The sequence below is a fragment of the Arachis ipaensis genome, chromosome B07, assembly GCF_000816755.2.
Source record: "Arachis ipaensis cultivar K30076 chromosome B07, Araip1.1, whole genome shotgun sequence".
NCBI classification, from domain to species: Eukaryota; Viridiplantae; Streptophyta; class Magnoliopsida; order Fabales; family Fabaceae; genus Arachis; species Arachis ipaensis.
In genome coordinates, this window is record NC_029791.2 from 64,114,709 (window position 1) to 64,124,838 (window position 10,130).

The window sequence follows — 10,130 nt, forward strand, 5'->3', positions numbered from 1 at the left end:
ATATATATATATATATATATATGGCTAAGTGAGCTATAAATTGAATCCTTGATTAGTCTAAGATCTCACATACATGCTACATGCTTTATACTTTTCTTAAATTATGCCTAGCTACCCAATTTTCCCACTTTTGTATCACATACTCATGTACCAAATTTATTTTATCCTAATATATATATATATATATGGCTAAGTGAGCTATAAATTGAATCCTTGATTAGTCTAAGATCTCACCTAACATATACATGCTTTATACTTTTCTTAAATTATGCCTAGCTACCCAATTTTCCCACTTTTGTATCACATACTCATGTACCAAATTTATTTTTAATTTTATCCTATGTGGATTGATCTTTTTACTAAACTCATTATTGGGGTAATTTTGTCCCCTTATTTATTTATTTACTTAAAGGGATTTTTTTTTATATAACATAAACATAAAATATCAATGCACATGATATTTTAATTATTTAAGTTTCACATGAGCATGCACCCAAAGTCTGATTATTTTGTCAATTTAATCCTTTTCTATCAACCCATGTTCCCACAGTTTCCCACACTTAATTGATACACAATCTCTATCTTAAACTAACCAAAGATTCAATTTGGTGTATTTCATTTATTTTTCTGCTTAAGGCTAGTGATGTGGTAAAATACAGAATAAATGGGGATTAAAAGGCTCAATGTGGCAAACAAAGGCGATTGAAAGGGTAGGCTATTTGGGGATAAGTGAGCTTTTTAAAGAAACATAGCCTTAATCATATGCAAGCATGTAAATACATTGAATATTGGACATATAGAATGAAACAAAGTAGAGATTGAAATCATAGAGAAGGAAACACACAGGAATGAAAACTATGGTTAGATAATGTAACCATGCAATTAAGCTCAAAACTCACGGGTTGTGTGTTCTTTGACTCAAAAACCATATATCAGTTATGTATATCATGCAAGTAAGAGTAAAGAGTTCCAACTCTAATCAATGTGAATGTTTGAATAGCTTTATAAAAATAAATATATTCCTTGAAAAATGTCGTCAATCTACCAACATTTATCATTATATGTCTATATGCTAAGTGGATTGTTGTGATTATGAAAATTTAAAAATTTCTAGTTTACTCTTTATGTTCAATTAAACCAAATTATCATATGCTAAAAGGGTAAACTAAACTAAATAATCCATATTTTCTATATCACAACTAATAAGCTAGGGGTGCAAAGTACAAAATGTAATAGAGTAGAAATAGAGAAAAAGTACAGTAAAAGAAATTGTGCAAGTACTGAAAGGAAAATAAGATAAAATAAAATAAAAATACAGAAAAAGAAAAAAAATAGGATAAAGAGTCTGAAAGTAGTTCACCAAAATAACATTCGCCAAAGATGGCGACCTCCCCACACTTATATAATAGCATCGTCTCCGATGCTCAATCAAGCTGGGGGTGAAGAAGCGTCATCTCCGGAAGGGTGCTCTGCTGGCTTTGTAGGGTGTGTGGGTGTCTGGGGATCTGCCTGCTGAAGCAGAGGCCCTGTCTGTATAGGGACCTGTGGATCTGCTAGCTGTATCTGCTGGGGCTCCTCATGCTGGGGCGCTGTTTGCTCGGGTCCTGCCTGCTCAGCCTCTGCTCGTGCATCCTCTTCATGCTCATCCGCTTCCTCCTTAGATGGCTCTGATGGTGTGTCAGGCTCGGAGGGAATGTCAGTGTGTCCCGATCTGATCATCAGCTTTAAATGCTCATAGGGTCGCTTGCTGCGATGCTCAGACCGCTCATATCGTCGTTGGTTACGGCGCTCCATTTGGTCCAGACACTCAATGAGGCGGTGGACTAAGTGGTAAATGGGCTGGGAGGCAGGTGAGGGTATTGTAGGTGTGGGTGGTGCGGCAGGTGCTGAAGGGCATCAGAGGATGTGGCTGTATCAGCGGAGGCAGTGAGAGAGGGCGGTCTGTAGCCCAGAGCCTCGAACTTCCTGCCATGTGGGATGATCTTCCTGTAGTCTGCGGCTGGTGGCTTCTCATCCTCAGGCTCCCAGGGTACCTCAGCTCCGCAGCCCAACTGGGTAATCAGATATGGGAAAGGTAGAGTGCCTCGAACATGGACTTTAGCCATGGAGTGACGGATGAATCGGGGAAGGTACAGGTCCTTGCCTTCCATCACGCACCAAATAAGAGTAATCATGGCAGCTGGCACCTCAGTCTCATGAGTGCTCAGCATCACATAGTTTCTCAAAATTTGTTGCCATAGCCGAGCCTCATCATTCAGATAAATAATTTTTATGCCTTTTGGGTGCACTGTTGACTTACCCATAACCCATGGGACAGCAGGGTCAATAGCTATGGTGTGCTTCACTGCTTCCGAATCAAAATACATAAACCTCATATCTTCCTCATCCTTCTGGTAACCATCTGGTTCATCTGACTTAGGCTGGAAATGGAGGATATCTTCAATTGCCTCCTCAGTAACTAAAACTTGTTTTTCTCTGAGCTGGACTGCATCCAGGGTCGTTTTAAAATAGTTGTAGTAAAATTTTCTAACCCAAGATGCATTAACCTCAGTCAAATTCCTCTCCAGAAAGAACCAGCCTCGCTATTTTATCTGTTATGTAGTGTACTATTGTAGTTTAGCTGGAATTCTGAGGGTCTTTTCCAAGTATAGGTGCCTTTTAGTCTCAAAGAAATCATATTTCAGTTCACAGTAGAAGTTTGCGAACTTGATCGGATCAGTGGCAGGCACTAGTTGATCTGCCTTTTCTTGCAGAGTAAAGTTTTTCTCACGCCAGGAATCATCATGTAGTATATCTAAAATAGTGGTAGATGATTCTCCTCTTTTTCTTTTGCCTGTGCCTGCTTTAGCTTTTCCTTTCCCTTTTGGATCTGACATCCTGAAAAGCAGAAGTTCCAGGATATAATTTATTAAACTAAAGTAGGAAAAACGGAAGGCAAATAGTATTCAAGTAATATAAGCATAGATGAGTAAAAGAGGAATGAAAGCCAATGCATGAATTGAGTCAGAATTATATAGGATGTTGGACTGAATGCAAGATAAAATTCAAAGAATTTAATGAAAAATCACAATCCAAAAACTATGAGATGCAGAATACTTGTTTGTCAAGAAACAACAATAAACATGCCATGAAAGGGGTTAAAAGTCAATTAAGTTAATAGTCAGTTAAGTTAAAAGCCAAAGAAGTAGGTTAGAATTAGTGGCATAGTAATGTAGTTCCTAGAAGTGCAAAAGGTTTAGGAACAAGCAGGCTCACATTCAAGCATACAATGCAGATTATGGATGATAAACCATGTGATGAAAGAAGCGCAAAAAATGAACAAAATCATCAATAAGGCGATTTAACTAAGAAGGGAACCAGAAGGAGTAGGAATGCTAGCCCATCCGTCCATGAATTGGCTTGGTTGAAACCCATTAGTGCAGAATTCAAAAGTACCAAAGCCAATTCATGAATGAGAGTTGAGTGAAACAATTTGCAGAAAAATCGGACAGTATTTCGGCAGTTAAAGGAACATTCCCAGGAAAAGCAAATAGCAGAATCAACAAGTCAAATGCATATGTAGTGCAGCAGTTGGCAATTATCATGAAGAACAAGGTAAGTCTCATGATGCAGATAACATTAAGCAAAAACTTAATTTGGGTTTTCTAAGAATTTATCAATAATGAAAAACACGAAAACCATATGTAACTTCCTAAGAATTAAATAATTGAGCCAAGAAAATAGCTATAAGTAAGAATTCAATAAACAATTGAACACAGGCAGCAAGCTTCCCTTGAGTAATGAGCAGAAAAATAGTTGAAACATGGCATTGATGCAGCAAAGGTTAGTCAACAAAGGGCTAATTGACTCAGAATTTCGTCAATTAGTTCCTTGATCCTGGTAATGAAAAATGCACATGAGAGGGAACCAAAAATAGGGCGGAGATGCTGGTTTAATGAAATATGAGTTGAACTGGGCTAAAAGAAATGGGTACAAGGTAAAAACGGTGCCAGATTCAACTTATAATTCGCGGTTGAATAACTTAGCATCAAAAACTTTTTCGAAAAATTTGGCAGCATCTTGGTAGTAAAGTAGGCATTCCCGAATTAAAACAAGTAACAATTAAGTTCTCATGGAGTCAAAGCATTTCAGAAAAGAGTAAAGCAATCTGCATGTGATATGAACTCAGAGCCACAAATGCAATTAGTAGTAATAGTCGCAACTCATATGAAATGATGTCATTAAGCAGAGCAGCATCAAACAGGATTGGAACAGCATAACATCAATATCGGCAGCCAAGCAAATTGAAAATCAGAAAATTCAAAAAACAAGTACGGAGCAATTATCAGGCCTAGAATCCTCTAACCACATCCTAGCTACCTAACCACCTAGAATCCACTATGAACATGCATATCTAACTAACCTAAATTAAACAGAATTAAAATATGCAAACTAACTAACTTGAATGGAAAAGGAATCGGAGTGCAGTGGAACCTGGTGTGCGCAGTGAAAGAAACTGAAATGGAGAGGGAAAGGGATGTGGATGGTGGCGCTGTGGTGGCACGGCGGTGGGCTTGGGGTCGGCGATGGGGAACGGGTGAGAAGGGGGAAGGAGGGATAGGGAGAGGAAGAGAAGAAGGGGAGGGGCGAAGAGGGGAGGGTGGCATTGGGGTGGTGGTGGTCGGCGATTGGGTGCAGCGGGCTGGGCAGGGGGCAGTGGGGTCAGTGATGGTGGAAGGAGATGGAAAAGAAGAGAAGAGGGAGGGGGATGGCGGCGGTGGTGGGTGGTGGTAGTGGGAGGTTGGAGGGAGAGAGAGAAGAATGGAGGCGGAACGTTGGGGAGGGGGGAAAAAGTGACGCTGGGGCTAGGGTTTCCACGTCAGGGGGTTAAGGAATTTGAATCCACGCGTACGCGTAGATCACGCGTGTGCGTGGATGAGGTAAAATTGAAACGACGTGAAAGCGTCATTGACGCGAACGCGTGAAGAGGGGTAGGTGAAGATGACGCGTACGCGTGAAGCATGTGTACGCGTTGACCAGCCGCACGATTGGGGGGAAAAAAATTTTCAGGCGACGGGTGCGCGTCGCCCATGCCCACGCGTGGTGTGTGTAAATGAAAATGACGATTCCAGCCTAACACACACTAGCTACACGATTCCAGCCCAACTTTCTGGGCGTTGGATGATAACGTCGATTTGGAATTGATGCCCACACGTGGCCCATGCGCACACGTGGTGTGGGCTTTTTTTTTAGAATATGCAGAATGCAAGATGCAGATGCTGATGCGGATGTTATGAATGATACTAGGGAAAATAAAATAAAATAAAATAAAATAAAAAAACAGAACAAAATAAAATTAAGATTGAAAAGGAACGATCATACCACGGTGGGTTGTCTCCCACCTAGCACTTTTAGTTAAAGTCCTTAAGTTGGACATTTGATGAGCTCCTTGTTATGGTGGCTTGTGCTTGAACTCATCCAGAAATCTCCACCAACGTTTGCAATTCCAATAGCCTCCGGGGTCCCAAACTAGGCACGTAAAGCCTTCGAGCAAGTTAAAGCAGGTGCTCAGGCTCCAGGGATGTTGATTGTCAGAATAAATTCTAGGATCCCAAACCTTGTTTTTGTACCTGTCTTCGCTTTTATCTACATTATTCCAACCGGGCGGTACACAACTTGAATTTCCACTGAGATACCCAAACAACTTCCGAAATCCATCCAATCGAGCTCTATACCAATCCCTGCACTTCCACTTGGAGCGTGGAACCGTATTGAACTTTCGGTGCCAACTCCTATTACTAACCATCTCCCGCTTACTCTTAAAGCCACAAAGAGCTCTAACCTGGCCATCGGTTTCAAGCAAACCGTATTCAAGTGGAAAGGTAAAGATAAAGGCTAAGGATTTTACCCACTTGAAGTTTGTATTGGGTGGTAATGGCCTTGGGAGAGGTGTTTCCAGTGGTCTTTCAAGCTCCACTCCTTTGTACTCTTCTGCGAATAATTCCACTTCCTTACAAACCTCTTCAACTGCAACCACGTCTTGATCAAAGTCTTCGATTTCTTCCTCATCACTCAAGTCATAAGTTAGAGGCTGAGAAAAGTCTACCTCCACATCATCTTCATATTTACTTGGGGAAGATTCTTCAATCTCAAAGAATTCAATTGCGGATGCAAGTTCATCATTAGGAGAGCTTAGTTCATGATCATCATTACCAAGGAAACTCGCTTCTTGATCTGTTCCGTCCAGTTCTTCATAAGATACATGCTTTGGGGGTTGTGCACTATCCTCCTTAGCATCAATTGCAAATTTCTTGGCAGAATTCTCTACAATTCTTGATTCCCATGGAGGTTCAGCGTCTCCTAAGTCCTTAACCAATTCTTCTTCCTTGATAAATGCAGCTTCCTCTACTTGTTCCAGTACAAAGTCATGCTCCGTACTGTCAACCGGAGTTTCTAATGTCTCCTTCATGCTACGTTCTTCATTAGATTCTCCACATGAAGCCATGGGAGTTCCTTGAGTGCCCGAACGTCGGGAAGCTAATTGATTTATCGCTTGCTCCAGTTGATGAAGGGTTGCATAAAATTGATCTACTGTTTCCTTGAGGCGAGCTTGTGATTCTTGGGTCGATGGATATGGACATGGTGCATATGAAAGTGGTGGTTCTTGGGAGTAATTGGATTGGAATTGGGGTGGATAAAGGTTAGGGTCATATGGAGGTAAATGGTTGTAGGTGGCTTGTGAGTATGGTGGTTCGAAGCGATGTTGAGGAGGTGGTTCATTGGCATATGATGGAGCTTGCTGGTAACTACAAGGGGGTCTACCATATCTATCATCTTGGTACACACCTCGGAATGGTTCTTGACCATAGTAATTTGGTGGAGGTGGTTTGTCACGAAAGGGTCCACCATAACTATTGTCTTGGCATGCATTGTAGGATGGTCGTTGTCCATGGTATCTTGGAAGGTGTTGTTGCCGAAAGGGTTGATCAGATCCTTGTGGTTCCTTCCATTTTTGATTGTTTTGACCTTGATGCACATTCCTGTTATAACTTCCATTCCTTTCAACAACATTGGAACCAAACTTAAAGCCAGAGGGGTGAGAACTCATAGTAGCTAATAAAAATTTAAAACAAAAATAAAAGTAAATAAATAAGCAAAAAGCAAATATTTACAATAACCAAAAATAAGGCACACAATTGTAATTCCCCGGCAATGGCGCCATTTTGACGAACAGATTTTCTGCCAGTAAAGAATTTTCACAAATAAAGTCTCGTTGAAAGTATAGTTTCTAAACCAACAGAGAATCCTTTCATACAAAAGTTTTGTTTGTCACTAAAGCAAACACAATAAAATTGATAACCGAAGTATTTAAACCTCGGGTTGTCTCTCAAGGAATTGCAGGGAAGTATGATTTATTATTGGTTATGGAAAAAGTATATTTTTGGGTTTTTTAAATAAGGAACAAGGAAATAAATTGGCAAGGAAGTAAATTAAAAACTAGAAAAACTCTTGGCAAGGTATGAGAACTAGAAATTCCATCCTAGTTATCCTTATCAGGTGTGATGAGAGTTGTTATTTCTCCCACTTAGTTAACCCTTACTAAATAAAGGAAAGTCAAGTGGACTAATCAATTTGATTCCTCAAGTCCTAGTCAACTCCTATGGAAAGACTAGCTTTAGAGGAATCCAAATCAATCAGCAATTTCTAATTTTCAATCAACAGTTGAGTTTGACAACTCAAGTGTCACCAATTACTTAACCAAATCCAAAAGGAGAAAAATCCAAATTATTTATATCATAAATAGAAGAAAGCAACCATAAATCTGAAATACCTCGAATTGTATTAAATAGAAAACCAAATTAAACATAGGAATCCATAAACCAATTTGGAGAAAATAAACAAACTAAAGTAATAGAATAATTAAAAATAGAAGAGAAATTAAATTAAAGGAACATTAAACCTGGAATTGAGAAAATGAAGAAATCCTAATCCTAAAATCTAAGAGAGAGGAGAGAGCCTCTGATGCGGGCAGAAATTGGCGAATTAAAATTGTTAAAATATATACGTTGCAAGTATAGTTCTTAATTCGCCAGAAATCCGCCTATCAATTTAGAAAGATGTCACAGAAAATTGAAATTAAAATACTGGGAGTATGAATCCCAGGTCGTCTCCCAACGAGTTGTAGAAAAGTGTGCTATTTTATTAATCAGAGGTTTTCAAAAAGGTTTGAATTGAGCAAACAGGAAATTAAATTCGTGAATTTGAATAATGTAAATAAAAGCCTTGACTGGGAATTGATTAGTTGGAATCCCTATTATTGTTGGAATGCTCTCAGGATTAATTGACAATTAAAGGTTGTCCTATTTAGTTATCCTTCACTGGGTGAAGGAAAGTCAAACAAGTTGGAATGCTACGTCCGTTCACAAGTTGCAATCCACTTAATTAAAAGGGATTGGTGTTAGTGATTAGGAGGCAATCCAACCATAAACCCAATTACAATTTTTTCTTTCAAGCCTTCCAACTCAAAGGTTCCTTTCAATCAATTCCCCATCAAGTTAGGGAACTACTCGCTCATTGTGAATGTAGAATTCATAGCATATAAAAAGGAATTAAAGGAAGACATTGTAAATAAAAATTGAAATAGTCAATTAAAAATAAAAGTGATCCTTGTATTAAATAATCCTAAAAATACTCCAATGGTAGAATTAACAAAGCAAAGAACATGGAAGAGTGAAGCCAAGTAAAGAAAACGAACTAGAATGACGAAGTCTTGATGAGGTAATAACTCTTCTCAGTGTTCCAATGCCAAAAAGTAAAAGAAAATTAAATCCTAAGAACTATGAATGTGTAGAGAGAAAAACCTAGAGGAGTAGTAAAACTAGATCTAAAACTAAAACTGTGTAGAATGAATGTTGTTCCTGGTTTCTGCATATTCTCTGGCTCTAGTCTGCTGTTCCAGGCCAAAAATTAGGTCAAAATAGGGTCCAAAATCCCCCCCGCGATTCTGCAAATTATGCAGATCGCGCATGCCACGCGATCGCGTCGCTCATGCAGACGCGTCATTCGCGTTTCGCTTCACCACGCGGGCACGTCGTCCACGCCTCCGCGTCGCTCGTGCTTTTTCATTTTGCGCGGTCGCGTCATCCATGCGGCCGCGTCACTGCGATTTGATCTTCTCCGCGCGGTCGCGTTGTCCATGCAGCCGCGTCGCTTCTCGTTGGTCATCTCCTCAATTTCTTGTGTTCCCTCCATTTTTGCTAGTTTCCTTTCCAATCTCCAACTCATTCTTGCCCTATAAAGCCTGAAATGCTTAACACACAGATCACGGCATCGAATGGAATAAAGGAGAAGTAAAATGCATAATTAAAAGTCTTTAGGAAGCAGTTTTCACTCATGTAATAATTTCAGGAAGGAAATATAAATGCATGCTATTTTAATGAATAAGTGGGTCAGGATCATGATAAAACCATACAATTAAACACAATATAAACCGTAAAATAGCGGTTTATCAACCTCCCCACACTTAAACATTAGCATGTCCTCATGCTCAATTGAAGGAGATAAGATAAATAAGTATGAACATGTAGAAACTCATGCAATGCAATGCAATCCTATATATATGAATGCAACTATATAATTCTTGCCCACTTGATCAAAAGTAAATAAGCTCTTCAAAACATTTACAAATCAAATTCCACTAATTCTATCATTATACAGTAAGACAGATAAAAGTGCAAGAAGATAGCTCATGAAAGTAGGGAACATGGAAATTCAAGCATTGAACCCTCACTGATGATGTATGTACGCTCTAACCTCTCTAGTGTATAGGGTAATCACTCTATCCTTCTCTAATCATGCTCTCTAACTTTTGTTCTTCTCCTAACCAATCAACAACAGTTAATATACCAATGCAAACATCATGAGGTCTTTTCAGGTTGTAATGGGGCCAAGGTAGGTAGGGATACATGTATGGTCAAGTGAGCTTATAAATTGAATCTTTAATTAACCCAAGCTTCAACCCAACCTGTATAACTTGCATAACCTTAGAATTCATACCTAGTTGCCCAGAATTCCCCTTTTACATTCCATACTCATGTATTAACTTTTTATTTTAATTTTGTTTATCATATGTGCATTGATCTTTGAATTCT

The 10,130-nt window shown here is 39.2% G+C and overlaps 1 long non-coding RNA gene across 1 annotated transcript in view; it reads left to right on the forward strand.

The window, feature by feature from the left end:
• Positions 8,612 to 10,130, forward strand: part of LOC110264234 — a 20,001-nt gene continuing 18,482 nt past the window's right edge. Inside the window, exon 1 of the long non-coding RNA XR_002349989.1 lies at positions 8,612 to 8,622. This is a non-coding gene — a long non-coding RNA (uncharacterized LOC110264234). The remainder of the gene's footprint in view (positions 8,623 to 10,130) is intronic.